This window comes from Cervus elaphus, chromosome 24 (genome assembly GCF_910594005.1).
Source record: "Cervus elaphus chromosome 24, mCerEla1.1, whole genome shotgun sequence".
Taxonomy (NCBI): domain Eukaryota; kingdom Metazoa; phylum Chordata; class Mammalia; order Artiodactyla; family Cervidae; genus Cervus; species Cervus elaphus.
Window position 1 is genome coordinate 46,853,716 of NC_057838.1, and position 13,927 is coordinate 46,867,642.

A 13,927-nucleotide genomic window follows, 5' to 3' on the forward strand; every position below is an offset into this window, starting at 1 on the left:
GGCATTGACTATTTGACTTCTCTCACTTTGGGTTAGTCTTGTCTATTGTTGAAATGCATTTCGGTGAAATAATGTACTATGCATTCGTTTCTATCCGGGTTTTTTCCCTCAACAAAATATTTTGGAGATTTCGTATTGTGTGTATCAGGGTTGTTTTGTATCATGGAGTAGTATTACATTGCATACATGTACCAGATTGTTTATATTTTTGTTTCTCAATGGACATTTGAACTGTTTTTTTTTTCGCCTATTATGAATAAAGCTGCTATAAATGTTCCAGTTCTGCCATATCTTTGCCAGTCTTTGGTCTTATCTATCTTTTGAACTTTAACTATTCTAGTGTATGTTGAAAAAGGAGAAAAGTGAAGTATTTTCGAATGGTACATTCCAAATTAGGCACAGTGAGAGATTAACAACAACGTGAGAAGATAGAACAAATTATAACTGTATACTGTCATAAAAGGTATGTGAATGTGGTCTCTCAAAATACCTTACTGTACAAATTTCATGCCTTTTCTATCTTATTAATATGAAGCACTTATCATGCACTGCAGCTGCAACTTTGCAGTTTTAAGTATGAAAGCAAAACTAGCATGTATTTCTTTTTTCCTTCTTCATGATTTTACAGATAGAAAATTCATTCTTACTTTAGATCTTAGTATCCACAGCTTTTGAGTTTTTTTCGTTGTGCCATGTGGCAGATGGGATCTTAGTTCCCAGACCAGGGATCAAAACCTTGTCCTCTGGGGTAGAAGTGCAGTCTTAACCAGGGAAGTCCCCACAGCATATGATTTTATTAAGTTGAGAACTTCCACATTTTCACTTCAAGGAGGTACTTTATGGCTTCTCTTTGGCAGATCTGAACTACCAGCATCTCTCCTCTTGTGCTTTGGGGCCATTATTGAGCACAGTAAGGGTCACTTGAATACAAGAACTGCTATACCTGGACAGTTGATTTGATAACGGAACTTCCAAGTGACTCATGGGAAGGATACCCTGGACAAAGGGATGATTCATGTCCTGGGCAGGACAGAGCGGAAGATGGGAACTTTCATCATGTTACTTGGTGCACAATTTAAAACGTGTGAATTGTGTATTTGTGGAATTTTCTGTTGAATATTTTCAGACTGTGGTTGACTGTAGGTGACTGAAATCACAGAAAGTGAAATAGCAGATAACAGGGAGCTATGATGGTTAAGGAAACATTTCTGTAGAATGTAACTAGTATTTTTTGAGCACTTGCTTCTAAAAGGCCTGGCCCTTGGCTGAGCTAGTGCTTTATGGGCATTTCTTTATTCCTCCCACCTGGACTTAAGTGTCGGAGACTGACGTTCAGAGGGTTTGGGTGGCTTTTCCAAGGGTCATACAAGTGACTGAAGTGGAGCTGGAACTCAGCTGTGTTAGGTTGCAAAACCCATGCTTCTAGTTCTTGGGTCAGTGAATTTCAAGTAGGGTCCCCAGACCAGTGGCATTGACATTACCAGGGAACTGGTTATATGTGCAGATTCCTGGCCCTTACCTCAGCCCTGCAGATACCTAAACTCAGGAGCGTGCAGCCTGTGGGTGTTTTAAACAAGTCCTCAGGTGATTCTGATGCATGCTCAATTCTGAGCACCACTGTCCTAGGATATAGAATGACATTGAAAATATGGCATTGAACTTCCCTGGCAGTCTAGATGTTAAGGCTCTGTGCTTCCAATGCAGAGGGCGTGTGTTTGATCCCTGAGCAAGGAACTAAAATTCCACATGCTGCACAGTGGAGCTGAAAAAAAAAAAGAAGAAAACAAATGTGGCATCAAATGAAACAGATAATCGTGAACAACCTAGGTGACTAGTGCTGTTATCTCCAGTATGTTACCTATTTGGACCTTTCTTTATACCTAAAATAAGTGGATATGCCCCTTCACTTCTTTGCATTCATAAAATGCTAAGATTCCCTGAATAACCCAGACTCCAAAAGTTTAAAAGGGTGTGATTGTAGTTTCCCAAACTGGTAATATTATAGGTCACGCTTACATATTTTTGTAAGTGAATTTTGTGGTTTTGCAAATTACCCAGGAACCAAAACTGTCCCTCCACTTTTTTTTTTACAGACAGAACGGAGACAATAAATAAGACACAATTTAAAAACCACAACACCACCACCAGACCCTTCCCCGAGCTGTAATGAGGGACTTAGGACCATTACACAATTGAATATAGCTCTTGGTGCTTTTTTGAGTTTTGTTTTGACATTGCGTGTTTATTTTGACCAATTGGAATGTATTACAACAGCTTAACAAAATAATTCTGTTCTTGTTTTAAAACACAGTGCTTTATCTTGCTTGGCTTCCTGTGAATTCTGCTTTTGGGGTCTCTGGGCTTGCTTCCTCCCCTACCCCCCGACCCCACCCAAGATGGTCACAAGATTGACTTGTCTATTTAGTGTCTCTTCAGAAGGACCTCCTCATCTGGTGGTGTGCTCCTAAAGGCTTAACAACTGGCTCTGGTGGCAGGGAGACACTGATTTGTTGCATCACTGGAGTTGGAAAGAGATGCATCATGTAATTCGTTCTCCAGAGCCAGTCTGAGCTGGCCCCAGTGTTCACACTGATCCCCATATAAGAGAGCTCCCTGGATCACATACCATCTCCCCATTTTGGTTTGTGTCTTTATAGCCTTGATATAATTTCACATTATCTTCTTTTGTTGCTTCTTTATTGTCTGTCTCTCTTTCCATTGGAATGTAAACCTCATGAAAATAGGAAAGTTATCTCACGTGTTCATGCCTCTATTTCCCTAAAATAGTACCTGGCAAGTCATCAGTTCAGTACAGTCACCCCATCATGTCTGACTGTTTGTGGCCCCATGGACTGCAGCATGCCAGGCTTCCCTGTCCATCACCAAGTCCCAGAGCCTGCTCAGACTCATGTCCATTGAGCTGGTGATGCCATCCAACCATCTCATCCTCTGTTGTCCCCTTCTCTTCCTGCCTTCAATCTTTCCCAGCATCAGGGTCTTTTCCAGTGAGTCAGTTCTCATCAGGTTGCCAAAGTATTCGAGCTTCAGCTTCAGCATCAGTCCTTCCAATGATTATTCAGGACTGATTTCCTTTAGGATGGACTGGTTGGATCTCCTTGCAGTCCAAAGGACTCTCAAGAGTCTTCTCCAGCACCAAAGTTCAAAAGCATCAATTCTTCAGTGCTCAGCTTTCTTTATAGTCCAACTCTCACATCCATACAGGACTCCTGGAAAAACCATAGCTTTGACTAGGCGGACCTTTGTGGGCAAAGTAATGTCTCTTCTTTTCAGTATGCTGTCTAGGTTTGTCATAGCTCTACTTCCAAGGAGCAAGCATCTTTTAATTTCATAGCTGCAGTCACCATGTGCAGTGATTTTGGAGCCTAAGCAGATAAAGTCTGTCACTGTTTCCACAGGTGCTTGCAAAAATTTGTTGGCCGCGTGAATGAATTTTCTCTTGTTGCTTCTTATTAGGATGGTGAATGTAGATCAGGCCATGCACAACATGTTTCCTCCTTTCCTCTTTATTCCTCTTTGACTTCTTCTCAGTTTGGATCCTAATATGTTCATTTTCTCATCACTAGGCATTCTGATCAGCTGGTTCTCTGTCTAATAATTTATACTGAGCTATAAATAAATAAATAACTGACAAGGCTTCATGAATTATACTTAAGTGTTTCTGCCTGTTGACTCTAGGTGGGGTTTAAGAGATGAAATTTCAGACGTTCATTCAACAGGATGATGAGGAGCTGTCCTGTTTTCTGTTTATGTGGGACCTGGTCTTTATCAGCATCCGGAAGAATGACACTTTACCTCTGTTTTCTTGTAGCCTTGTCCCTGTGTATAGTTTTTCCAGCCAGGAGCAAATCGGATCTTTGCTGCAGAAAACAGTCTGATTTTTGTCCTCTCTTGCTCTTAAACTGAGCTTTGTGTTTATGTCTTTTTTTTTTTTTTAACTTAAACTTTCAAAAATCAATCTGTTTTTATTTTTGGTGCCAAAAGACCACTCTCGGAAGGATATATTTAGGTTTTACTGTGGAACATTCTATAGCTTTTACAAAAAATAATGCAAGGACAGTGAACCCAACATGTCCATTGTTTCTGGTGGTACTCTTTGCCAAAGGCCATGTTATTTAAAAATAGAATAACTTGACCTTATGAAGCCTTGGCGTACAGTGGGCTCACTGCATTTGTTGGCATTCATTACCCAGCTAGTTTCGGATGGCAGAATTGATGATATCCACCAAGGGGAATTAAGCGGTTTATAAGGGAAAACATTCTGACATCTCCTTACCACAAGGGTTTACATGAAGGATGTTGCTTTATAAACGATGATTATTTAATGCAAAACACCCGTCTCTGATGTTAGTGGTCCCTTCCTTAAGTTTGTATATACGTGTAACAGAATATACTGATTTTTGTATACACTGTGAATAAAGGCTGTCAAATTCGTTAAGGGCTGACATTCATATCCTAAAAGAAGAAGGTTACTGCCTTCCTGCCTGTCTTTATGGAGCTCATATGTGAGATCTATAACCCTGAAAAATCCTTGGTAAACACTGGGGCTTTGCTCTGCTGCACTCCTCTGGATGTCAACATCCATGTAGTATGTCTGGGGAATTCGTTTTGGTGTTTTTCACAGCTGAACCTGCATGGATGTCAAGGACAAGCAAGTAATACCGACTTTTGCTTTATGGTATAGTAGCCTGCGGAGGGTCCAGTGTGTTCTGGGTGTTATCCTTTCTGAAAGCATGTAGCAAATCGAGAAGATGTAATTTGAACAATGTCTCTAATCATTAAATAATAATCTCTTTTTATAGCTAAATAATTAAAGAATGGATACTCTATAACACAGTTGTTTCTCTAGCCCTTCTCTCTTGAGTAAAAACTGAAGACCACCTGGTGACTCACAAGACCCCCCACCCCCCCACAATCTGGCCCGTAACTTGTCCTCTGTCTCCCTGGCCACGGCCTGGTGGTCCCCACCTGGTCACCTGGGAGGCTTACTCCCTCATGAACTTCAAATCTTTCCCACTTGTCTTGATATTCCCCATTCCCGTCCTCTGCTTTATTTTACTTTATAATATGTCGAGTATTTCAAAATGACTAAGTTCCTTACTTTGTCTCTCTCAGATATAAGCTCCAAGAGGGTAGGGTTGTTGTAGATCTGTTTCCTGCTGCATCCCCAATACCAAGAATGGTGCCTAATGCATAGTAATTGCTCAAGTATTTCTTGAATGTCCACTGTCAACTTTAGAGCTAGAAGAACTCTCTCTGAGCTTGGTTGCCTCTGAAAATTCTGATATTTGAAAGTCTCTGAAAATGTGGGTACTTTGTGATAAACTGCATTAAACTTGATTTAACTTTTGCTGTCTATAACTTGGTCTAAATAGAGCTTCACTGATTGATTTCAGAGTAACCTTGAAGACAGTGAACCTTGCAGGCTGGTCTCAAATGGTCTTTATTTTAGGGATTTAGATCAGCACCGTGCTGAGTGTGTTAGATTACTTTGCACACTCTCTCACCGTTCAGTGGATGGTGGAGATGTTTTGGGCACCATCAGCTGTGTGTATAGACTTTGCCTAGTCTATCTGCAGTGTGGTGAGAATGAGTTACGTAAGAGAATTACATCCTCCCGGCTAAGGTGTTAGCCCTGTTCTTACTGCCAGCAGAGGCATTAGCGTGTGACTTTAATAGCGTGCAGTTATGTTTTCCACAATAACGCTAATCTTTCAGTCCATTGTGAGGAGAGACTTGAAGCTCTCTTTATGGACAGTGGCATGATGGTACAATTAGAAGGCCATTATGCCCTGATTATAAGCCATGTTTCACAGTTATTGCCATATACAGTGTTAATAGGACTGTATGCATTTATCGATGTGTTGTAAATTGGCAGGTTTTGGACTCTGGCTGGCCTGGGTTAGAAGCCAGGCATATCAGTGTAATACCTGTGTGACTTAGGGCAAGATACTCTACCTCACTGTGTCAGGATTTCCCCTTCTGAAAATGGGGATAATAATACCTACTACCTGAGGCTGATGGAGGGATCAAATTAGGAGATTGAGGTAAACCACACGGCCCAGGGCCTGGCACGTAGTGCGTGCTCTGAAATACCGGCTTCTGTTATTTTTTGAATGTTCCCTGTTGGAGAGCACGTGGGGGAGAAGAAAGGATCTCTTGAGAGATAGCAATTGTGGTACACAGTTCCCTAGAGAGCTTTTCAAGTCTAGAAAAAGCCCTCATTTTTCTGCCTGATTCAGATGCCACTATTTAAAAAGGCTGAGACTGGATTAGTTCAGACAAGGACGAAGGAAACCTCTGGATCTCTGCCTGAATTTCTCCTGTGTTGTCACTGGTGAAGAATTAATTCTAGTGAGTGTCCTCAGGACCCTGGTTCAGGAAGGTGTAGGGAGGATGGATCCTCTCCCAGTTTCCTGGGGGTCCTGGGTAGGGCAGTACCAGCAAAAGTGATCCTTAAGAGCTTGACCCTGAGGTCCTCTGGCCTTCTTGGCACCATACCTGGGCTCCTGAATCAAGAAAGGCTGGAGAGGCAGTGGGACTTGGTGTTACAAGCTTTTGAAGTCGGCCTGGTTGTGTCTGACTCCAGCTGAAGAACCGTGGGCATGTTAACCTCCCAGAATGTCAGTTGTCCCAGTTGAAAATGAGAATAATGCCTACCTCATAGGGGTGGTTGAGAGAATTAAATGAGAAAACATATGCGAAACACTTTATCCTCTGCTTGGCATGTTCAGTACATGGTCCTTACCGCGATACCTACCTAATAGCAGCCATGATAATTTTCAGTTTAGAAATGAAGACCCATCAACAAAGACCCAACAGTCCATCCTGTGAAGAAATGGTTTTTCAACTGAAGGTGATTTCGACCCCTAAGGGACATTTGGCCATGTCTGGAGACGTTGTTGGTTGTATCAACTTAGGATGGGTCAATGCTAAGTGGCATTTAGAGAGCAGAGCCCAGAGATGTGACTAAAACATCCTGCAGTGCACAGTATGTCCACCTGATGCTAAGAGCTGTCTCATTGGAAAAGACGCTGATGCTGGGAGAGATTGAAGGGAGGAGGGGTGAGAGGAGGAGATGGTTGGATAGGGTCACCAGCTCAGTGGACATGAATTTGAGCAAACTCCAGGAGATAGTGGAGGACAGAGGAGCCTGGCGCGCTTAGTGACTGGACAACAACAGCCATCGCAGAGAGATATCCAACCCCAGAGGGCACTGAGGCTGAGTCCAGAAGCTCTTCTCTCAGGTGTAATTTCATGGTTGAGACTGGGAGTCTGAATTAGAAGCGGTAAACTGATCATCATAATGACTATATATTGATCTTCTGCCATGTCTCTGAGACCCCGGTTAGGGTTTTGCCCAGGTGGATGATGTCATTCTCATTTTAGCTATGAGAAAAGTAGCTGGAGAGCTCAGATAATTTATCCTGGTCCCCAGGTAGCTTACACAAGGGAGTTTCAAGCTCAGATCTGCCTGGTTCCAAAATTCTCATCCTAGGTTTTTCCATGCTAGAAGTGTGTTGATCTCTGTTAAGCTGTACCATTGCTGTCTGAGACAGCAAACCATGCCTGGTGACCTCACCCATCCCCCAAAAGAGTCCCAGAATTAATAATAATAATAAAATGGATTTGCAAAGTGTTTATTGGGCAGAACACAGAGAGTGCTGCTACAGAGTTTCAAGCAATTCTGCTTATTTGCCTTCTCTTTTCCCAGATCTCCATCACCAGCACTGTTGATTCTTTCCTCCTCTGTGCTCTTTCTTCCTCCATGCACATCATGATTTCAGGAGTCACAATAGTGTCTTGAACACAGATTTGCTTGTCTGTCTCTTGCACTGGGTTATGTGTTTCTCACAGTCTTGAAGGCAGCATCCCTGTTTTATGTCTCTTTGTAATCTCTGCCCTCTCTAGGTACTCAAGCAATCACCTTTGAATCGAAACCTTTTGAGGTAATGAGTAGGCATAACTTTTAAATAAATAAGAAAAATTCTTGCCTAAGATCTTGTTGGCTCAAAAATCTGTGGCTTATTTTTAAAGCATATTAAATATACTTAGCCATATGTCTGACTTTTCCGTGATGATTTAAGATGGTTGTCTGCCAGTTGTCGTAGCATTTTGAACTGTCAGGAAAATATTGAATTAATTGTGTTGAAGGTCTTAGAGGGCCTTTATTCTGACCAGATGTGTGCAGCAATGAAGCCTATTGCTTATGTAATGTGGCCACGGAAGGCATCACTTTGGCTTGATTTAAATAGAGTCAGTATTTTACCACCTGGATTCTTGGCTAAGCGTTGGAATTTACATCTGATAGGGAGAGCCTGTTCATTTCCTCCTCCAACTATCAGCCTGTTTAAGTCTGTGTGACTTGGTTAAGAATTCAAAACTCAAGATCAAGTTATTAAAAAAAGGACTTTCTTTGGTGTTGGAGCATGTAGTTTTTTTTTTTTTTTTTCCCTTCTCTTCCCAGAAAGCACAGGCGTGTAGATTTTTTTGGTTTCTAATTTTTTAAAAACTCAAAGTTGTGATCTTGGATGACTGTCGATCACTCTCCATTGTTGTTCTGTGCTTCCATAGCTTATGGTTTTTTCGTGGTGAAATTCAATTTGGTCCCTCATTTAAACAATGTGTACAATACAGAAAGATGTGACTCTATGAAAGGAAAATGTACCCATATCGCACATTATCCCATCTCAGAGAAATACTTGTGTTACTCTATTTTTACCCAGACGTTTATATATATATACATATTTATATATATAAAACCATATATAAATACACATACTTTTTTTTTGGTAGACTTTTTTTGGAGGGTCTTTTTCTTATGAAAATTGAGTAGTGCTGCACATATAGTTTTAGTGTGATTTTTCTTTGTGCCTAACGACGTATCACAGACTTTTTTCTTACACTTACGTGTATATCAACTTTACCACTTTGATGGCTGTGGAATCAGTTTTTAGTTGTGCTATAATATGTTAAATCATGTTTTCAGAGTGAACATTTAGGTTGTTTTTAGTTCTTGTTTTATACAACACATTGCTGAATATCCTTATATATACATTTCAGTGAACTTCTTCAGCTATTTCCTTTGGATAGATGTCTAGAACTTCTTGTCTCACTTGAATTTTATCTTTTTAAGACTTAATGCCTTGAAAAAACCATTCAGGCTGCTTATCAACTTAACTCCCTGCTGCCTGGATGTGACAGTTCTGTATTTCTTAATTTAGCTCAGTTAGAACAGATCCTACCTAGCACTGAAATTGTTCCTTTGCAATAGTCATCATAAACGCGGATAATGAGTGGATATTTTAAAGGGAATGGTGGGGACTGGGGTAAATTGGAAGGAACTGTTTTGTTCAAAGGGAGCAGCTTCAGCCGGTTGTTGACTTGTCGGGGGCGTTGCCTATCATTGCCAGATTTTTTTTAAGCTTTAAAGAGAAGTGCAGAATCTTTAATTGTTAAAAAAAAAATGAACTTCACCAATTTGAAAGTGTTAGTTCAAAAATTTTCTGAAGCATGGATAAACCAAGAACACGTCTGGGAGCCGTATTTGGTCCCCAAGCAACAAGCTGCAGCCTCTGGTCGACCTATTTGTCTTTCTCACTTGATGCCTCTCACACTGTTTCTTCAAGAGCAGTTGTCACATTTCTTACCCGTCTGTGTTCTCAGGGCCCAGGATAGCAACTGGCTCCCAGTGAGGGCCCACAAACGTGTGTTGAGGAGAATAATAAGTTCCAGAAGTGGTCAGGTGTGTCCCTTTAGACCATGTTAGTTTATTGGTCGCTTAGCTGGTGACTGGTCTCCCATTCGAGTTACAAGGAGATGGGGAGAGGATATATTTTGACAGTTGATCTTGAGTCTTGGACTATTTTATTTCAGGGTCCTGGTCTGCTGAGTCTTAGAACTGGGTGCAAAATAACATCTTGATGATGACATTTATGTGTGTATGCACTGGGAACAGTATATATTCTCTACCCTGAGGTGATTGTACTCTAAAATGTGTAGTCTTACAAATTAAAGAATGAATGACTTTTATGTGTATTTCTTAGGAAACTTCTAAATATGGCAGGAAAATCCCTAATAACATGACTCATTTGGCTATTCTACAGGTAAATCAGGACCCTGACCTTTAGTCCAAGAGCAGATGCTTTCAGAACACGATTCACCTCTGTTCTCCAGGCCAGCATTATCTGGTAGAAATCTAGTTTTTTGAAAAGCAGCGCAGCCCTTCTTGCTTTCCTGTCTGCATCATGGATCATTTTGTGTTGCAAGATTCATGGTGGGCACCAGGCTTGCTGACCTAGGATGGGGAAGGGGACTTGTGTAAATTAGATTTGAAATTTAGGGAGTGGAGTTTTTCTATCATGGAGCCAACCAAGGAAGGGCCTCTGTAAAATGAAAACTGTGGAGTTGGCAGTGAGAGCCTGACATAGAGCTCAGATTGTGCCGGGTGTGGATTAGGACTGTGTTTCTGTTCTCTTCTGCTCCCATTGCCTTCTTTCTCTCCATATCTGTATCAGAGTGAGAACATTCCGAGAGACTGTCTAGGAATTCAGATTTTAGATAAGATATACTATATGTAATCTAGGACTTTGGGTGTGAGACAAAGCTAAGGCTTGTTTTCAAGTGGAGACTGCTATATGCTCTGATCCGCCTCCTTCCTTATGATCACCACTTTTGGGGCACCCATGATTCCCCCAAGTTAGGATGAAATTTGGCTTCTGTCCTACTTTAAAATGCCCAAGGATAAGATGGAGCAGGAAAGGCTCATATTCTGCAGTGTTTTAACTGTTTTTATTTTTTTTTAATTTTAATTTTTTGGCTGCCCTATGCCACATGCAGGATTTTCCCAGACCAGGGAATGAGCCTGTGCCCTCTGCAGTGGAAATGTGAAGTCTTAACTACTGGACCACCAGGGCAGTCCTCTGCAGGGTTTTAGGCTGGACAGACATTGGTAAGCTTCCCGAGCTTTGGTGTTTGGTAGAGAGGAGAGTCCAGCCATGAGGAATCATGCCACAGTGCAGAGTCCCCGTTTAGTACCTGCACAGGGTCTAGGAAGACTCTTTTCTAAAGAGCACAAAGTGTTGTCTCATTATTGATGTATTGTACACATATCATGATTTGTAAAAGGAATGTCAGAGAGAGAGGATGCCCAGCGGAGGAAAACTCAGTGCAGCTCTTAGCTATTTCTGTCTCTGGCTGTGGGAAAATACTGCCATAAGGAAGAAAGGCCTCAACTTTCTAAAGCAATGTGAATCTGTTTCTGAGACATTTTAGCTAAAAATGTAAGCTCAAGCTATTCTGTGTGAATTATCTCTGAGGAAGGCAATTGTTAGAAGACGGCGTTACTGGAGAAGATGATAGCTGGTTGTCACTGTTGGAATCTCTTTTGGTGGAAGGAGCCCGTCCATGGGGTTTAATAAAACATGATGAGTCACCCTATTGCCTGAATTCCTGAGGGAAAGACATTCTGAAAGGGCTGTGAGGGAAATTGGAAGCCCTGGGTACCTGTTACCAGGCACTTACAGTCACCTGATGGCTGCCAGCAGCTTGCAGGCAGAGCTGCTTAGAGAAAATAATCAACTTCAGAAACAGGGGTCTGCAAATTAGGTTTTGGGTGAATGGAAAGTACATCAGAATTACCTGGGAGAATTTGTGAGCTCTGGACATCTGCGGGCGAGTCCGTTTGTGCTGCGGACTCGTGTCTCCCTGCCCAGTGGAATCCTGATAACCCTAACTCCAAAGAGTGGTTCGTAGAACGGACACCAATTCAGAATCATCCGGAGTGTTTATGAAATTTGGTGGTTATTCGGCCCTATCTCAGACCTGTGGAATCTAGAATCCTAGGGGTGGACCCTGTGAATCCACACTTTTTTTTTTTTTAAAGTTTTGGCTTGTTGCAGTAAGTTTAAAGCTTGAGATTCCAGGCTCTAACATGCTGGCCTTTTCAAATCCTGTTCCCTAATAAATGATGGTAGCAGACCCCACTGTACGTTTAAATGAACATTGATTGGAGAACGGAGTCAAGAATAGAAAGACTAATTGAGTTATTTGAGCTGCTGGTTCTTTTAGAGTGGCACATACTGGCTGTGTGCAGATGTGTACGTGGAAGGTCATTTTTTTGCTTCAGGATCCTAGCATTAGCCTGGTAATTTAAGAGACCTCTTCCTCATCACCGCACTTGCCTTTTTGCAAAATAGAAAAGAAACTCTGCAGAAGGAAAGTATTAATACAACCCAGTAGAATTTTTTTGCAGTGATGGAAATGGTCTTGACCTGTGCTGTCTGCTATTTTATACACTAGCATAAGGAGATTGTGTACTTGTCATGCAGTTGGCGTGGCTACCTCTCACCAGCCATGCTATGAAAAAGGTATTTTTTTCTTTTTATTTACATAGCATTAATTTGAATTTACCCGTAAGTAGCCACACGTGGCTAGAGTCTACCAGACTGAACAGCATGGGAGACATTACTATTACAAATGGTGAGAGCAGTCATATTTCTTTAGTGACACATTTAGCTGCTCCAAGAAAAAGAGGCTGAAGTGACCCTTTGTGTTGATGTTTGTTAAATGTGAAAGCCTGGGATAGGTAGATTTTAAGTGTCCTTTTGACTGTTTTATCAATATATTTACTGGTGACAATTTTCTTAAAGAAGTTCAGTATGGCATTTATGCTGATTGTCTCAAATGGAGTGGTTTACAAGGAACAGATAAATTCCATGAAGCTAGGGATGATGTTTTTCCTGTGGACTGCTCAGTCTCCAGCACCTAATTTAACAGATGGTTGAATAAATTACTTCAATTTGAGTATTTTATGCAGAGAGGGAAACTCTAAGTTACCTGGGAGTTGCATAAGCCATTTTATCACTTGATGCTTTTTGTTACAAATCATAGAAAAAACAACTCAAATGGCTTAAACAGCAAAGAGGATTAACTGATATATATATATATATATATATAAATCAAGATATATATAACCAAGAATTTCAGCATAAGAAGGGAGTTTCAGGTAGGGTTTGATCAGGGCATGGGCCATGTTTTTCTGATTTGCTTCAGAGCTGCCACTAGGCCATATGATGTCTTTGTTCAGAGTAGAAATTATATCTCTGCTGGGCAAACACATCCCTGCGTGGCGTGGAGAGCAGAGAATGAATTGGATCTCAGCCTATACTTATCGGCTGTAAGGACACAGCCTAGATACTGTAAAGGATAGCCTTGGTTCTCTCAGTGCTGTCTTCACAATGCTGGCTTGACCTTAGGGTGGCTTCTCTTGTTTGCAGACAGGTGACCATGGCAAAAGGGGTGACAGGCCTGCTTATTTATCACCAGGGGGAGAGAGATGGAGAAGAATGCCACATACTGTGTGCAAACCAGTCCTTGAGGCTTAAGCAGATCATTGGCCACTTGAAGTAGGAGTGAGTTCTGTCTTCTGGGTCCTTTGTATTGTACCAAGATGTAGAAATCCTGGTTTGGACTTGTGTTACCTTCTCACAGAACCTTCCTCTCCTCCAGTCACTCACCACTTCATCACTCTCCTTTTGCTTTTGCCCTCATCGCCATCTGAAATTAACCCCTTTATTATCTGTCTCACCAGAATGTGATTACCTTAAGGGCAGGAACTTGAATCATATACTTTCTTATTCTTCTTTTGGCTGCGCAATGCAGCTTTCAGGATCTTAGTTCCCCAACCAGGGATCCAACCCAGGCCATGGCAGTGAAAGCACTAAGCCCTAGCCACTGGACCAGCAGGGAATTCCCTGCTTTCTTATTCTTGTGGCCAGGCAGTTTCTGGCACTTGATAGCTGAGCAGAACAAACCAATGAATTGGTCCATTCATTCAATGGACCAATGAGTGAATGAAGCCAAATGGCTGCCTTCTCCTGATGGGTAGGTGCTTTCAGACAGATGCATG

The 13,927-nt window shown here is 41.6% G+C and overlaps 1 protein-coding gene across 18 annotated transcripts in view; it reads left to right on the forward strand.

Annotated features, from left to right (window-relative positions):
* Positions 1-13,927, forward strand: part of MAGI1 (membrane associated guanylate kinase, WW and PDZ domain containing 1) — a 633,420-nt gene that overhangs the window by 4,664 nt on the left and 614,829 nt on the right. The gene's annotated exons all lie outside the window — the stretch shown is intronic.